Below are 18890 nucleotides of genomic sequence, written 5' to 3' on the forward strand. Positions count from 1 at the left end.
AGCACCCATCAAATGCAGCCCTCCAGAGCCCATTAAATGCAGCCTACCAGCGCCCATTAAATGCAGCCTACCAGCACCCATCGAATGCAGCCTACCAGCACCCATCAATGCAACTTACCAGCACCCATCAATGCAGCCTCACCAGTGATAGAGACTCATTAATTAATTGATATCCTGATACAATCTCAGGGCTACCCATCCTGCCGCCTGATCCAAATTATAAAGTGAGACAGTGCAATCTATGGAGAGAACAGACCACATGCTCACGGCTTCGATCCCAAACAGGAAGGCCAAACCCATTTATTGGTCTTTTATAAACAATATGACATCACACACACAAGCACATTTGATAGGTTCACATTATACATTCCAGCTCCTTATTACCCTCCCACTCACCCACCCCCTCTGTGACTCTGTAGCACATGGATTTGCTAAAGTCCAGGAGCAATCTTGATTTCAGACGATGGCAGGGGCCATGGGAGCAAGGAGATGGAAGTCCATGTTTGGGCATGCTGCCCACATCATCCAATGTAAAAAAGTTTATTCAGCTCTGCACACTTCCTTCCAAGCGGTCTGAGTGAGAAGGAGGGGGAGGCTTTCCTGTTACAACTGAGGAATCTAGGAGGGAGGGGTGGTTTGGGAGTGAGAGCGAAGAGTGGAGAGTGGGATGACATCTGCTCTTAATAATAATGCTTTGTATCTCCATTTCAAATGGTAACTTGTTATAATGTAATATCTGTTTCTTCATATTTTCAATGCTGGGTTCATAACTTTAAAACAAAATCTGAAAAATGATCTCAAGGAAAATATACACTTCATTTCAGTGGTTCTAATCATAACACAAAAATATTCATTTTATTTCACATCTACCACACCAGCACCCATTAATGCAGCCTCACCAGCACCCATTAATGCAGCCTCACTAGCACCCATCAATGCAGCCTCACCAGCGCCCATCAATGCAGCCTCACCAGCGCCCATCAATGCAGCCTCACCAGCGCCCATCAATGCAGCCTCACCAGCGCCCATCAATGCAGCCTCATCAGCGCCCATCAATGCAGCCTCACCAGCGCCCATATAATGCAGCCTCACCAGGGCCCATCACATGTAGCCTACCAGTGACCATAAATGAATGTTTTCTTGCTTCCATTTATTCAGGAGTCGGCTGCCTGCTGAAGCTGAGACTTAGGCCTCGTACAGACGACCGGACTGTTCGCTGAAATCGGTCCGCCGGACCGTTTTCAACGGACATGTCCGGCCGGAGATTTCTGTCTGATGGTTGTACACACCATCAGACAGAAATCCCCGCATACATGATACACGGGGACGTGGCCGCGCCGTCGCCGCGACGATGACGCAGCGACGTGCGCGGCCCTGGAAGTTCAATGCTTCCACGCATGCGTCAAAGTGATTTGACGCATGCGAGGGATGGCGGACGCTCGGACATGTACGGTGAGTCTGTACAGACGACCGAACATGTCCGACGGACAGGATTCCAGCGGACATGTTTCTTAGCATGCTAAGAAACATTTGTCCGCCGCAAAACGGTCGGCTGGACAAATGTCCGCTGGAAACCTGTCCGCTCGGCCGTACAGACGACCGAACATGTCTGCTGAAACTGGTCCACGGACCAGTTTCAGCAGACATGTTCGGTCGTCTGTATGAGGCCTTAGTTGCTTTCTCTAGAGGGAAGAGAGTGGGAACACCAGTAGCTGGACACCCTAGGCAGCAGGGCGCCCAAGGTGGCTGCCTAGTTTGCCTATTGGTAGCACTGGCCCTGCTTGCAATGTCTAGTGGTATTCTTTGCACCTGTCCAAACTTGAAAACCCGAGCTTCTGCTAGGGGTGGTATAGTGGGACTTCTAATATAAATTTCTCTGAAGGTTCCTCAACTATTTTGGACCTTTTATAATTGCAAGTGGGGCCCCAAAACTGAGATCAACCAACTAATTTGGTTTTTGAACAAACTGATAACCCATTGCCTCATGAGATGGTGCTACAGAAAGATAGGCAGAGGCTAGCCAATCCTTAATGCCTGAAGGCTTTAGCCTTTCTTTTGGGAAAGAGAGGACAGGTTTTCCTGGCATTACCATCCAACTCAGAATTCTCAATAACAGGTTCAATTGCACCTTTTAGGCCTCGTACACACGGGCAAACATGTCCGATGAAAACGGTCCGCCGGACCGTTTTCAGCGGACATGTCCACTCGGAGATTTCTGTATGATGGCTGTACACACCATCATACAGAAATCCGCGCGTACACGGTGACGAGGCCGCGCCGTCGCGGCGACGTGCGCGGCCCTGGAAGTTCATGCGTCAAAGTGATTCGACGCATGCGAGGGATGGTGGCCGCTCGGACATGTGCGGTGAGTCTGTACAGACGACCGAAGATGTCTGCTGAAACTGGTCCGCGGACCAGTTTCAGCAGACATGTTCGGTCGTCTGTACAGGGCCTTAGAAGAAGAATTGAAGCAGGAGACATTTTTACACTGTATTTCACTGCTGTATCAATGGATTGAGAACATTTTCTTTACTTCCCCTTTTCCATCTATATCAGCAAATATAGGTAAAAAGATGAGGGATGGACAGCCGCACTCCAAACCAAACAGGTTGTCTTTATTCAAATCAACAGCAAGAACACAGCAGATCACAGCAATAGGAACAGGAAAATACCGACGTTTCGCACTGGCTTCAGTGCTTATTCATGGCTCAAAAATATATATATATATATATAACAGATAACATTGAGGCAGTAAAGCACCTCTAACATATCTTGTGGTTCTATGACTCTACCTGCTGTTGTCGGGTCCTGAGGGCACATAAAGCAATTCACAATAAGGTTTTAACTTTGGCTGGCTTCAATTCATGCTACTATAACATAAATGAAAGCAGTATTAAACCCAAAATCCAAATTTTATATATTTCAGCTTACAAATCACTTGTTTCTTTTTTTATACTTTTTTCCCTCTGTATTCATTTGGTGATCTGCCCAGTAACACTTCTCTTGTTACATAGTTACATATTTACTCAGGTTGAAAAAAGACACAAGTCCATCCAGTTCAACCATAAAAATAAATAAAATAAAAAATATCATACAATCCCATTTACCCAATTCTACAGTTGATCCAGAGGAAGGTGAAAAACCCCAGCAGAGCGTTATTGAATTTGCTACAGCAGGGGAAAAAATTACTTCCTGATCCCCTGAGAGGCAATCAGATTTTTCCCCGGATCAACTTTTCCTACAAATCTTAGTACTCAGTTATATTATGTACATTTAGGAAAGAATCCAGGCCTTTCTTAAAGCAATCTACTGAGCTGGACAGAACCACCTCTGGAGGGAGTCTGTTCCACATTTTCACAGCTCTTGTGTTAGAGTGTCTCCACTGTGGATGAATGAACATGGGGGGGGGGGGGGGGCACATTTAGACAGCAGCATTGTCAGTCTGAGGATGGGTGTTAGATGTTAAAAAGTATATATACAAACAATATTGTAAAAGTTAAAAAGTATATATACAAATAATATTGTAAAATTGTATGCTGTAGCTTAGGCCCTCTTTCTTCTGTTTGGGGAGGGGCCCCATAAAAAAAAAATTCTATGGAGCCTGGGATTTTGTTTTTAAGTCCAAAGTACATTGAGACAGGCCTTAGGAGCCACAGTGCCCTTTATAGTGACCTGCTGCTTTGTGCTCTCTTTGATTTACCTTGCTTAGGTGGCTCTTTCAGGAAAATGCATTGCAAACTGATAGCTGTGTGCAGGCCCGGATTGGCCAATCGGGAGAACCGGGAAGTATCCCGGTGGGCTGGTCAGGTTGCGGGCCGGTGAAATATGCCATCTGATCACATTGTTAGCCCTGAGCCCAGCGTCTGAGAGTCAGGACCTGATGCCGAAGGTGGCCGAGTCCCGCCAGCGCCGAGTGTCTCCGAGTACGGCCGAGTGCCGTACTCGGCACTGGCGGCACTCGGCCACTTTCGGCATCAGATGGTCCTGACTCCCAGGCGCTCGGCTCGGGGCTAACAATGTGATCGGATGCTGCCCCGCCTTCTGGAGCCTGCAGCGCCAATGGCGGGACGCGCGACGTGTGACGTCATTCATAGGCGCTGCAGGCTCCACGGCGGGAATTACAATTTGGCCGCGTCACCACATCCCCGCTCAGGTGGCTCGTGCCTGCCCTACTGTGACCGCACACCAAGGCTGAGGCTGCTAAGGTAAGTCAGTGCACTGTGTGGAGCTGTTACTGATCTTTTTTTAAATGATATTATTTGTAAAAGCTCTTCATATAGGAATCTATATGAAGAGCTTTTACAAGTAATATTTAAAAAAAGATCACCTGTTCTGTTCTTGAAAAATTCATATTCAGGTCAGTGGGTCAGGTCAGTGAGTCAGGTCAGTGGGTCAGGTCAGTGGGTCAGGTCAGTGGGTCAGGTCAGTGAGTCAGGTCAGTGGGTCATGTCAGTGGGTCAGGTCAGTGAGTCAGGTCAGTGAGTCAGGTCAGTGAGTCAGGTCAGTGGGTCAGGTCAGTGGGTCAGGTCAGTGGGTCAGGTCAGTGGGTCAGGTCAGTGAGTCAGGTCAGTGGGTCATGTCAGTGGGTCAGGTCAGTGAGTCAGGTCAGTGAGTCAGGTCAGTGGGTCAGGTCAGTGGGTCAGGTCAGTGGGTCAGGTCAGTGAGTCAGGTCAGTGAGTCAGGTCAGTGGGTCAGGTCAGTGAGTCATGTCAGTGGGTCATGTCAGTGGGTCAGGTCAGTGGGTCAGGTCAGTGGGTCAGGTCAGTGAGTCAGGTCAGTGAGTCAGGTCAGGTCAGTGAGTCAGGTCAGTGTATGCAGGACAGGTCAGTGTATGCAGGACAGGTCAGTGTATGCAGGACAGGTCAGTGTATGTAGGTCAGGTCAGTGGGTCAGGTCAGTGTATGTAGGTCAGGTCAGTGGGTCAGGTCAGTGTATGTAGGTCAGGTCAGTGGGTCAGGTCAGTTTATGTAGGTCAGGTCAGTGAGTCAGGTCAGGTCAGTGAGTCAGGTCAGTGTATGCAGGACAGGTCAGTGTATGCAGGACAGGACAGGTCAGTGTATGTAGGTCAGGTCAGTGGGTCAGGTCAGTGTATGTAGGTTATGTCAGTGTGGAAATATTTTTTTAAAAATACTATGAATTACAGGCTGTAGAGAACAGTGCGCCATTGCAAACTTATATTTTGAGGTTTTAATTACATTATTTTAATAGTCGTGAACTAAAGTGGGCTGGTCTAAGGCATGAAACTCCAGGGCTGAAAATGAGTCCCACTCTGGCCCTGGCTGTGTGGGTCACAGAGGGACACGCAAACCTCGAGCCACAATATGGCAATAATACCCAAGGAAGAAATACATAACTGCATTAAACTGTGTCCTTTTATATCTGCCCCAATTTCAGCTGTAAAGCAACTTTAGAAATCATTATTTAAATGATGAGAAAACATTTTCCTACGAGTGTCTATAATGAATATCTGTTAGAGTCTAATATTGTTTTCTTGGACTCAAGATTACTGGAGTATGCTATATTGAAATGCGCAGTCATGCAGCCCTGGCAAGAAATTGATTTCATATTGTGTCACTAAGAGGACAATCATTCCACATTCCCCACTATGAAGGATGAATTCTGGACTTTCCCTGCTCATAGAATCATATTATTGTTATAATACTCCTTTCTTAATCAATTTATTCTTTCCTGTACATTTGGGAAGCTTTGTGTGATATTTGCGATAATCTGCTTTAACGTGTTACAAATGACAACATTAAAGAATACTCTTATTTCCCACCTAATCCATTTAATATGATTTAATCAAAACAAATTATTTGCCCGATGCTGCAAAGCTTGCCACTAAGACATGAATCAGCAAACGCAAAACACATTTATTTTCTGTGAAGGTCTATTGTGCAAGAATGTTAAAAAGCATGCTCAAGCATAATACAGCTACTTTAATCAAATCCATGCCTTCAGATATTTAAAAGGAAAAATTGGTACTTCCTAAGCTGAGCTAAAAATGAATTAAAAGCTCTGTTAACAGTGGCCTAGATTCAGGTAGGGCTGCGCACTCTTACGGAGGCGCAGCTTACCGTTTTAACGCTACGCCTCCATAAATTACTTGCGCTACGCTTCATTCACGAAGCAGTAGCTCCGTAATTTGCGCGGGCGCTCCGTAAAACTGGCCGGCGTAAGCGCGCTTAATTTAAATGATCCCGTAGGGGGCGTGGATCATTTAAATTAGGCGCGTTCCCGCGCCGAACGTAGTGCGCATGCTCCGTCGGGAAACTTTCCCGACGTGCATTGCGGTAAATGACGTCGCAAGGACGTCATTTGCTTCAACGTGAACGTAAATGGCGTCCAGTGCCATTCACGATTCACTTACGCAAACGACGTAATTTTCAAAAATCGCAACGCGGGAACGACGGGTATACTTAGCATTGGCTGCTCCTGCTAATAGCAGGAACAGCCTTACGCAGAAACCGACGAACGCAAACGACGTAAAATGCGAACGCCGGGCGCGCGTAAGGTTGTGAATCGGCGTGAGTATGCAATTTGCATACTCTACGCTGAATACTACGGGAAAGCCACCTAGCGGCCATTGTAAGAATGCAGCCTACGATACAACGGCATAAGAGCCTTATGCCAGTCATATCTTAGGCTGCAGTCGGCGTATCGAGCTTTCTGAATAAAGAAAGTCGATACGCAGGCGCTACTTAGAAATTACGCTGCGTATCTATGGATACGCAGGCGTAATTGCTACCTGAATCTAGCCCAGTGTTCATACAGCCCCCCCAGTCTACAGACCTTAAACGCCAACAAAATCACCTCCCATAATCCATACTCCCCACTTGGTCTACCTCATCATCTCTGTATTTACAACCCACTTGTGCCAAGGTCCACAACTCCATTAGACTACAATTGAGCAGCTGGCAAGTGTCCAAATCTTATCTTCTAATCAGGGCTTTTTTCTCAAACAATAGGTGCTGGAACTCAATCACAACCCCCCAAAACTCCTCCATCCACACACACCCTCCAAATCAGTTCAAATAGTGGGTGTGGTCTGTCAAATTTCACAAACAGTAGGGTCTTAAAGGGGCATTAAATACCAGGATTGCATTACATACAGAGTGCAGAGTTCAGGGGGGTTACACACAGAGTGCAGAGCTTTCACTTGTAAACACTAAAAAACGGACTTCTGTGTTTACAAGTGATTGTGGTGAGCAGCCCCCCCCCCCCCCAAGGGTCTGAGCCAGAGCTGGTGGAACTGAGTTCCACCAAGTTCCCCCTGAAAAAAAGTCCCCCCTGCTTCTAATTAAAAAAACGAGGTGGGCTATTTTACGGGGTTCTCAAGGTAATTCCAGTAATATCTTTAAGGCCCCATGCACACGAGATGCTGCTAAACTCGAGTTCAGAGGCATTTGGGCATTTTTTTCAACTGCCCCTGAACACATTTAATGTTATCCTATGTGTCCATGCACACAATCACGTTTTTTGGCATTTTAAAGCAGTTGGGTTTATGTCCGTTTTTTCAGACGCAAAATTTTGGGTTCAGAAGCGTTTTATTTTTTGCGTTTTAAACTTTGGGAGGGTCTACAATGTCTTTGAGATATGCACTGACAAAACGCGGCAAAACGCCGCGCAATTCGCGGCAAAAACGGGCGGTTTAAACGCCGGTTTTTGCCTTTAAAAAAACGTGAGTTTAGAGGTGTTTGTTATTGCTTCTCGTGTGCATGGGGCCTAAGGGTTTTCTGTTGAGTTCCCTCTATCTGTGATTGGTGGAATTTCTAGGTTAAAGTGGATGTGGATGGAATTCTGTTAATTTTCACTGAACATTAAAAGAGGATTGCTCAGCGCTGGATTAACTCTTTGTGGCAAGACTGGGCACAGATGATAGGAAATCATATACTACTCTACATTGTGACATCAAAAAAAAAAAAAAATGTTTTGGGTTTACATCCACTTTAAGTGAGAGCATATCGGTGTGCCTAAGGCTGTATTCACACCTATGCATTTTTTGTGCTTTTTGCATTTTGCAGATTTGCACTACAGTTTATTTAACATGGTTTCCTATGGAACACATTATGTAGTGCAAGTCTGCAAAATGCAAAAAGCACAAAAATTGCATAGGTGTGAATCCAGCCTAAAGGAGTGGGACACAATTCAGCGAAAAGACCTGAGCACAACCTGTGTGTATGGGTTCCTTCATTTCAGGGCACCACTGGCTTCCCTTAATCCCATGGTACCAAGGGGTGTCAAGTGTACCTGCTCTATGAGAGACTACTGGATTTTCTTTGTTTGAAATGTTTTTGATACCTGAATTGTAAATATGGAGACCATTCGCAATGGGCGTTTTTGCTTTGCTTTCCACGAGGCTTGTAGAAAGACATGCAGTTGCTTGCTCTCAGCAGTTGGAGAGTCACTAGTGGGCAAGTCATGAACCTGATGCCGCGTACACACCATCGTTTTCTGCGATGGAAAAAAACGTCATTTTCAAAAACGTCAATTTAATTGACCGTGTGTGGGCAAAAACGTCGTTTTCTGTCTTCTAAAAAACGACAGAAAAAAATTGAAGCATGCTTCAATTTTATGTGTCGTTTTTGGCCGACGTCGTTTTCTGTGTTCTAAACATTGACCGTGTGTACGTAAAAACGTCGATTTAAGCCCGCGCATGCTCAGAAGCAAGTTAGGAGACGGCAGCGCTCATTCATGTAAAACGACTGTTCAGAATGGAATCAGCACATTCGTTAAGGTGTTTTTCAGCTTATAGACAAGAAAAGAAAGCGCTTCTTTAACCCCTGCTTTTAACTGCTACCCAGAAATGGACGTTTGTTGCGGCTGATCTTGTTGCATAGTTATGACAAGCTTTTAATTAGTTTCTTTCTTGTTTGATAATGTTTATGTTTGTGTTCTGTTATTTAGTTGTATCTTCCATCTTAAACATTTTAAATATATATATTGGTCCACCTTTTATTTATTTTTAAAATTTTGGTCACCAATTTGATTAGTAATCTCTATTTGGTTTTTATTTAGGAGTGTGTGAAGTGTCTGCAACAACCTAATTTTTTAGTTTACTCACCCACAAGCATGTTTTTTTACCTTGTTAATGTTTGCCTAATTTTTTTTTAATGGGTCTGCCCACTCAATACTGATCTCTCAAATCTACAATAAAGAAACATGTTGAAATTTGGCTGAAAAATTAATTTTTATTTTAGTCTTCATAAAAATTTTGAAAAAAAAAAAGTGGCAACCCAAAAACACAACATAATAAAAACAAAGATGCCAGGGTAGGCAGCACTTTAGAGCATGCTTGTTTTTTTCTGAAAACAAGGATCCCCGAAGCCACAAATACAGCCTGTGAGTCCACATAAAAATTCCATCAGGGGCACCGTATTATTTCTTCGCCCTTTTCTTCCCAGCAGCCTTCCCTGCAGTCTTCCCTGCAGCCTTCCCGGTAGCCCGAGTCCTTGGGGGCTGGGTTCCTGGAGGAGATGAGGTGGCAGGAGCCATAGCAGCCTCATGAGTTGGAGAAGCAGGAGCAGGTGGAGGAGCAGGAGCAGGTGCAGGAGCAGGAGCAGGAGCAGGAGCAGGAGCAGGAGGAGCAGCAAGGACAGGAGGAGCAATCCGCACAATGTGGGTGTCGTCATCGAGCTGCCCCAGGGATGCCATGGTTATGGCTTCGAACATGAGGAGTTCGCAGCGCACACGCTGGCTCTGCTCCAGATTGTACAGCTTTGCTGCAATGAGCGCTGCGAACCCCTCAACTTCACTGGGTGGCTCTCGGATGGCTGCAGTAGCTTGGCGAAGCAGGCCCTGGGTCTCCTCCTCCATCTGTCGCATACTCCTGAGCCGTTTATTGGGATTGCGGAATGGAGGGATCCGGGAGATGGTATCCCGCCGGCGTGCCTCCTGGGTCCCACTGGGGCCTGCCACCTCCTGGCTCCCAGTGGGCTCTGCCACCTCCTGCCTTGCAGTTGGCCCTGGCTCCTCCTGGCTCCCTGTGGGCCCTGTCTCTTCCTGGCTCCCTGTTGGCCCTGGCTGTTCCTGGCTTGGGTCTGCCTGTGTATGAAAAAAAGGAACATATGTTATTTGTGTTTGTCATTAATCACACACATTTTTACAATCATGAGTGATGCAAATTGAATGTCAATATATATTACACACAGGGTCGCCATCCCTAATTATGTGGCCCCTTAAACACCTTCAGACATGGTCCCCCTGGAATTATGTGGGTTGTTGCATGCCTAATTTAGTAAATAAGTGGCCTTTTCCCCAAAAATTAATTTAATCAATTTAGTGTCAACTAGATAGTACTAAAAAAGGGTGTCTTCCATCTGGGACCCCTTGCAGGTGTATTGCGTTACTCCCCCCCTACTGGCCTATCTGAAAATGCCACCCACTCCTTCATCAACATTATTAATTTGCCCATTTTGACCCCATCATGTTTTCCCACTACTGACTATTGATCCTATCCCTAAACTTACGAGATTCACATAGAATTTAGAACAATAGTAACATACATTTACCATTATTACTATACTTGTCATATACTAACTAAATTCAAACAAAAAACACATACCATTCTCCACAGCTCACAATTGGGGTCCTCCAGGAACTCTTCCTCTTCCTCCGAGCTTGTCTGCTCTTGTCTGCAGGGAAGACTGGAGGATTGGCTGCTGGGAAGCTGGGAGCTACCTCTTGGGGGAAGGGTAGACATGGATGTCCTGGTCTCAATGTGGTCGTCCAGGAACTGCAGCTGACTATAGTACCACAGGGTTGGTTTGTATATGGAGTCAGCTGCAGCCCCAGACCTCATTGAGGCCAGGACTTGGACCCGTTGGGCCCTGTAGGTGCCCCTGATGGAATTGATTTTATTTTTCACAGTGGCTGTTGTGGCGTTGGGGACCCTTGTTTTCACAAAAACAAGCATGCTCTGTCTAGCTTTCTCCCTGGCATCTTTGTTTTTATTTAGTGTGCTTTTGGTTTGCCACAGAACTGGATGTTCCTTCCATTTTTGGATGAAGTCTGTGAGGAAGTCCGCATCCTTGAAGGCATCCATTCTTTCTGCACATGAAACAGAAGCCAAAACATAATGTAATTAAAGGCACTAGCTTACTTCCCCTAACTAGCCCACAAACTCATTCCCTATTCACTATAATAAAGTCGGAATTAAAAACTTACGTCTCGTCGTTATTAGGAAAGATCGGGAATTACGACTTCTTCCACAGACTATGCAGGCCGTTTCCAAACACGTCCCATCCCTTTTACACTACGCACGCATGACGCTCCGCACGACACCCCGCCCCTGACGTTCGGTATCGTCCTTTCCACGCCCCTTCTCTGTCGTTTGGTGAGGGAGAAAAGATGGACAACATGGAGGTGTATTCCAGCTCAAGCCAGGAGGCAGGCCAGGCCCAACCACGCCGCAGATTCCGCTGCAGAGCCTCCAACATGTCATTTAATGAAATGGTGGAGATGGTCACCATATTGAGGAGGGAGGACTATGATGCCAAGCATGGCCCCTACATGCATCCCAATAAAGTAAAAGCACAAATTATGGAGAAGGTCATCCGTAGGCTCCAGCGGAAGTTTGGGAAAACCAGGAGCAGAGAGCACCTGCGCAAAAGGTGGTCGGATTTGAAAAAAAGGGAACCCCACCAACTTTACCGAATTAATAAGGTGATTCGAAGAAGAAGTAAGTTTTTTCCATGTGTATTTAATTATTTTTGTGTGTTCTTTGTGCCATTTTTTTTTTTGTGCCAGGTTGACCATAAAATGAATATTATGAATGTGGACGCATGATGCAGTCGTCGTAGTCGTCGTTCATTCGGTGACTTTCAATAATCCAATACCATATTAACGAGAAATGGCATCATGCCTAGTTTGCATGTGCAAAGGGGAGTTGAAGCACTGTATCTGAACAAAAATCGTAAATTGAGGAATTGTGGGCGAATGAACGACGACTCCTATGACCAATTAGTCGACACAAATATGAAAGTTGTGACATTTTTGGGGCTTAAAAAAAAGGTGTATTCAATTCTGGAATAGATGGAAATGTGTTTCAGCTTATTTTAGAAGAAACGTAAATACCTTGAGATTCACAAAAAGGAGCGTTTGCTACTCCTTTTTTTATTGAACATGTGTACTCAGTAGCACAATTGTTTGTCACAATCACAACCTATGTTGGGTCACACACAGGGGTGAGCAGATCCAGGGGAGACTTGTTTAGCTTACATATCTAAACGTAAAAATTGTGTTAACTGATTTGAGATTACTTTGTGAATGGATTAAATATTGGTCTATTTTATTGATAATTGTTTAAAAATCAACAATAGTGACCTTTTGTTTAGCATTTCTTATTTTTTGGGTGTCATTTCAGGCCGCTCGTAATGGTTGAACCTCATGTTTTCCCTTTCTTCAATCTTGTAGGGCACAATGAAGCACAAAGGCAGGAGGCACAAGCCAATCAAGCCACACCCCCGAGGGATGTAGAGGAAGAGGAACCTGCCTCAACATCCGGTAAAGTAACATCTACCAGATTTTCTGTGAATATAGATATAGGCATACAATCTTTTAACACATGTTTTGGTTCCACATTTCAGGAGGAAATCGGGCTGGTCAGGGACTGGACACGTATAGTGCCCAGCTCCTCATCGGCGAGGTTCTCACCTGCAGGGCCCAAGTTGAGGACATACGTCTGGCCTGCCGTGAAATACGTCACAAAGCAAAGACGCTGGAACGGCAGCTTAAAAATTTTATTAATGTTTTGGGGAGGGTTTAATTTTTGGTGTATTTTCTTTTTTCCTTGAATTAAAAAAAAAAAAAAAAAATTATATTTTGTAATAATCAAAAAAGACCAAAAAAATAAATAAAATATATTATATTTTGAAATAATCAAAAAAGACCAAAAAAAGAAAAAAAAAAAATTATATTTTGTAATAATCAAAAAAGACCAAAAAAATAAATAAAATATATTATATTTTGTAATAATCAAAAAAGACCAAAAAAAGAAATAAAATATATTATATTTTGTAATAATCAAAAAAGACCAAAAAAATAAAAATATTGATTTGTTGTACTAATCAAAAGTAAAAAAGTAACAAATAAATTACATTTTGGACTCCAAACAATTTGTGTGTAGTTATTGGTATCAATGCAGACTCATTCAATTACTCAGGCATATTTGTAGAGTTATTAAGATTTAACACTCATGGGAATTTATTACATCCCAAACACATGGCTGGATGAGAACCTACGAAAAATAAACATTACCCCCCAAAACTTACAAATAACTAAAATCAAACAAATAAACACTGTTTCATCAAACAAAAAGAAAATTTATTTTTTTAATCAAGATCAGGCATTGCAATGGCCCCCCTCCCCATAAAATAGTCCACATAGGATTGACGCACTGCACGTGCGGTTTGGGGGGCCAAGCCTCTATGGCTAGCCTGATGTCCCGGCTCCGGAGCCACAAGATCAGCCTCATCAGGCAATACCGTCAGGTACGTTTGAGAATTTCTTTTCAAAAAATTGTGCAAAATGCAACAAGATAGTATAATATAATTCCACTTGTATTCCGCCATGTTTATTGCTGTTAAAAACAATCTGAATCGGCTGGCCATGATTCCAAAGGCATTCTCTACCACACGTCTTGCTCTGGCCAGCCGATAATTAAAAACCCTCCTCTCATGGGTGAGGGTGCGTACGGGAAATGGCCTCATGAGGTGGGGACCCAAACCAAAAGCCTCATCTGCTACAAACACGAAGGGCAGACCCTCTTCGTTCTCCTCCGCAGGTGGCAATCCTAGGTCCTCCAACCGAAGCCGTTGTGCGAACTCCGTCTCCGCAAAGACACCGCCGTCCGACATCCGGCCATTTTTCCCAACATCCACGTACAAAAACTCGTAATTTGCAGAGACCACCGCCATCAAAACAACGCTGTGGAACCCCTTGTAATTGAAGAAATGGGATCCACTATGGGGTGGGGGCACAATGCGGATGTGCTTGCCATCAATGGCTCCTCCGCAGTTCGGAAAGTTCCAACGCTGGGAGAAGTCCGCTGCCACAGTCTGCCATTCCTGTGGCGTGGTGGGGAACTGGATAGAAAGAAAAAATAAAAAACATTAGAACAAAGATTTTAAACAGAATATAGCTAAAATTACAAGGGATCCCACCAACAATTCAACAAAAAAGGTTAGTATTAAAAAAAAACATGTGAACAATTAAGCATATTAATCACCCCCCCTCTGATGTTGAAAAAATATATTTAGGGGGAGTGGGGCTCAAGATGAGATGAGAAACAACCCCCCAAAAAATATCTAAATAAGAAAAATAATTATTAGTATGTATTTCAAAAATCTAGGGGGGGGGGGTTTGGACAATGGAGGCCACAAATAAACGGGGATATAGGGACACACAAAATGCAGCACTACAATGGAGGCCACAAATAAACGGGGATATAGGGACTATGCTAGGTGGGTTTGCCCACAACATAGAATGATGGACAGGTTGGCTAAATTAAATAAACATGTAGGGCTTTACTAATTGTGTAGAACAGCATACATAGAGACAAAGTGAGCATTCTGAGCATATTAGAAAATTTTTTTTTTTTTTTTTTTTTTGGGAATTAGTTTGACCATTGAAAGAACACCACTTACCTTAACATAGTCCTCCTGAAGAACCTGAATGATGGCCGAACAGGTCTCAGGGATTATGAGGCCCAGAGCCTGGGGGGAGATGCCCGTCGAGAACTTCAAGTCCTGCAGACTTCTCCCTGTTGCAAGGTAGCGCAACGTAGCAACTAGCCTCTGCTCAGCAGTGATGGCTTCCCGCATAACGGTGTCCTGCCTGGTGATATATGGCGACACCAAAGCCAAAAGCTGCTGAAATACGGGGTCAGACATCCTAAGAAAATTCCTGAAATCATCAGGGTTATTTTCTCGGATCTCCCGCAGCAGAGGCATATGAGAGAACTGGTCCCTGCGTAGCAACCAGTTCTTGGTCCACAACCTCCTCCTCACCCTGTTCATGGACCGTCGCTGGGATGCAGCACACATCCTAACAACAAGCACAGCACGATCTCGGCGACGAGTTCGTACCCGCAACATGGCTAGAAAACGGTCGTCAAATCAGATCAGACTAAAAATTACGCCCTGAAGTAAAGAATGGCCTTTGAAGAACGACCTGCTAAACAGCACCGTGCACACCAAACGTAATCCCTAAACAAATACGTCCTTAGTACAAGCACTGTATCACAGATCCGACAACAAATAGACAAACTGTACGACAGAAAACGAAATTTAAAGCACAGTCACTGAAAATCACGAATCGTATCTCACCAAACTTTTACTAACACGCAGCAACACGATATCAGCAAAAGAGGCCGTCTTCCGCATGGAAACGACCCTTTATAGTGACGTCGTGCGTGATTGACGGAACTGCGCTGTGCTAGAGCGTTGTGAAAAAGCGATGGTGTGTATGCTACGTCGTTGTTCAAATTGAAGTTTGAAAAATGACGTTTTTTTAAAGCACATAAAGCGTCGCATTTTTCCATCGCAGAAAACGATGGTGTGTACGCGGCATCAGGCTTAATGAGGTTCTGTCCATGAAGTTGGAAGAAGAAGTTGAAGCAGGGTAAATTTAGGGAAAAATATGACTTGGAGTGTGTGGTCCCTCCCCATCTGCATCTACTTTCATGGGGTGCTAATGGAGAGCATATACTGCAAATATTATAGCAAATTAAAATTGAATCTTTACTAAAACACTATTATATAAGGTAAATATGATCGTCCTCCCCAAATTTTTGTTTATTTTTCAGATGGTCCCTATACAATTACCTAGAGCTTACTTTCTTAGAGCACAGCATGAGTTTACTAGGTTTGTATGGCAGGGGGGACCTCCACGCCTCTCCTATGATCTCATGCTTTGTATGAAGGCAAGGGGAGGCCTGGGTCTTCTAGACCTTTTATTGTATTATCAGACCACTGACACCTTTAAACTGTCGGATACTTCCCCAGCAGTGTTTTTTGCTAAATACTGTTGTAAAGCCTTATGAATCTCTCCTGCCACTGAAACATCATCCATTCAATTTTAATTTAGGCACCATGACCAAGGCTGATGGGATTTGGTTCGCAGCTGGAGAACAAGCTCCACTGAGGCATGATTTGAGATTGTGAAGGGGTGTATTTTATTAGGATGCACACTATCAAGGTGACCCTGATCAATCAAAAGCAGATCAATCCGGAAGTACAAAGTGGTGTATTTGCGAGAAGTAAGAAAAGTCTTTATCATTAGCATTCAAAACTCTCCACCAGCCGCAAATCCCAAAAGGTCTTGGAAATATGTTTCCTTGCAGCCAGCGACAGAGTTGATTTGCCCAAGGAAGTATACCCCCCATGATCACAAATCCAAAGGAGAAATCCTGTGAGGCCTCGTACACACGACCGGTTTCCTCGGCAGAATCCATCAAGAAACTTGGTGGAAACCGGTCGTGTGTACATTTTTCATCGAGGAAACCGTTGAGGAACTCAAAGAGCAAAAAAGAGAGCAAGTTCTCTTTTTCCTCGACGGGAGTCTGAATTTGCTCGTCGTGTTCCCCGTCGGGCTGGTTTTCGATGAGAAACTCGATCGTGTGTATGCTAAGAAACCCTTGCATGCTCAGAATAAAGTATGAGACAAGAGTAAAAGTAGCATTTGTAATGGAGATAACACATTTTTCATGCTGTAACAGACTGAAAAGTGCAAATCGTCTCCGACCAAACTTTTACTTAACACGCAGTAACATGAGATTAGCAAAAGCAGCCCCAAGGGTTGTGCCAGTGGAATCGAACTTCCCCAGCCATTGTATGTGTTGTACGTCACCGCGTTTGAGAACGAGGAGATTTTGTCTTGACAGTGTGTACGCAAAGCAAGCTTGTCGAGTTCCTAGACAAGCCTAACAAGGAACTCGTCGAGGAAAATGATGTGTCTTTTCCGACGAGTTTCTCGGTCGTGTGTACGAGGCCTAAGACGTTAAGAACCTTGTCCAAAAAAGATACCTGACCTGAATTTGGGGCATAAATATTCACCAATGTAAGTGGGTTGTCATAAAGAGTACCTTTGCCCATAATATATCTGCCCTCGGGGTCCTCTAAGTGTGTCTCAGGAACAAAGGGACAGGTCTTGTGAAGGGCTATTGTTACACCTTTGGCCTGTTTGGGAGGCAACATGTTCTGAAACCAATTGTCAAACAGGTAAAGCAGCAATTTAGGAATCGACCCGGACAGGAAGTCTAATTCTTGCAACATCAAAATTATAGCACGAGGCTCTCATCACAGACCTCTCTACTTTGCTTAAAGGGAGCGTCCTCTGACATTGTATGATTGTACTTTAAAATTTAGACATTACGAAAAAAAGCACGATCCACAAGAGGCAAAAAGTCAGTCGACCAGGAAAAAACAGCAAAATATGTTAAAACATCATCTAACAATAAACAAAACACTGAGTGCAGACAGTGTGCCACAACCTCCATACAACAGAGACAGAGAGCATCATCAGCACAGAGTCTACAACCCCGAAGGGTGGGTACCCCATATAAAAACAGAACGGAGTAGACCTATAGTGTGGAAGCATGTAAGCCATACCCAAGCAGGCACCTCCAACCAGAGCTACCCATAAATGAAAAAATAACAGAGTAATTTTCAGCCTTATAGTACAATCAAGACTTACTGTTTAACCATCAACCCAAAATCCATTGTGGACCAAGGCATTTGACAGTAAGCAAAATAATAGAAAACAACAAAGAAAAAAATATAATAGTTGGCAGCTGACATCATGCAGCTCAAACAGTCCTGGATGTGTCCAGGACTGAAAGGGAAGTCATAGCATTGTTAATCCCAGAGGGTTAATTTAAGAGCGAGCTGCCCATAGATAAAATGATAAAATCCTCCCAAAATACCCATATGAAAGCAAAAAGAGAACACCTCAGATTTTCCCTTTTGCATCTGGGGATCCCAGGGGTTTACGAAACCTCTTTCTTTTCCAACACTGTTCTTGCCAGTCCTGCTGCAGGGTAGGTTGATGTGAGGTTCTGCTGCCTCTCCAATCAGGGAAGTCAACCTCTGACAGATTGAGCACCTGTAGAAACGGCGGAATGTCAAAGACTGGCGGAGACCCCCTCTTTAGTGGCTGTAACCCAGAAAGAGAAGTCACATTGATATGTAGCTACCACATTTCACAGGGTGTCCAGCAGAGGGCAAAGGGTTTTTCGCAGTACCAATGTACGGTGGGGCAGATCAGGAAAAAAGTACAGTTTAGCTCCCTCCAGCTCCAAACATGGCCTCCTGCACATTCCACGATAGCTTCTTTGTCCTTGAAGCCCAGCAATTTACATATTACATCTCGTGGCTTATAAACATCGGTATTCACTGGCCCCAGGGCTCTATGAGGGTGATGACTCTCTTTTGTGGCCTAAACTCCTCTGTGAAGGTGTTCCACTAGAGTTTGTGGGGACACATGTGGGTTCACTAGGGTGTTCAGTAGGGTTGAGGATAGGTCTCCATGAAGGCCACTCGGGGTTCCCCCACACCAAACGCAAGTAATATCTTTATGAACCTGGCTTTGTTGAAAGAGGCACAGTCATGCTGGAATAGAAATGGGTCTTTCTCTAACTGTTACCACAAGGATGGAAGTATACACTTGTCTAAAAAAAATGTTTTTGCAGTAGTATTAGCATCCTTCACACCATAATTTAAAGAGAATCGTTGGTTTCTTTTTTAGCAGCTACAAACACAGGTATGTACCAGTGCCTGGTGTCCAGTGCTGTCTTCCTACAGCCGGTTCTTCTTGACACCATCATGGATACAGGAGCTGGTTTTGGCTTCCTGAGGAACCACAGCTATCTCCCCACTTTGCATGTGCAAGCT

The sequence above is a fragment of the Rana temporaria genome, chromosome 8 (genome assembly GCF_905171775.1).
Source record: "Rana temporaria chromosome 8, aRanTem1.1, whole genome shotgun sequence".
Classification (NCBI taxonomy): Eukaryota; Metazoa; Chordata; class Amphibia; order Anura; family Ranidae; genus Rana; species Rana temporaria.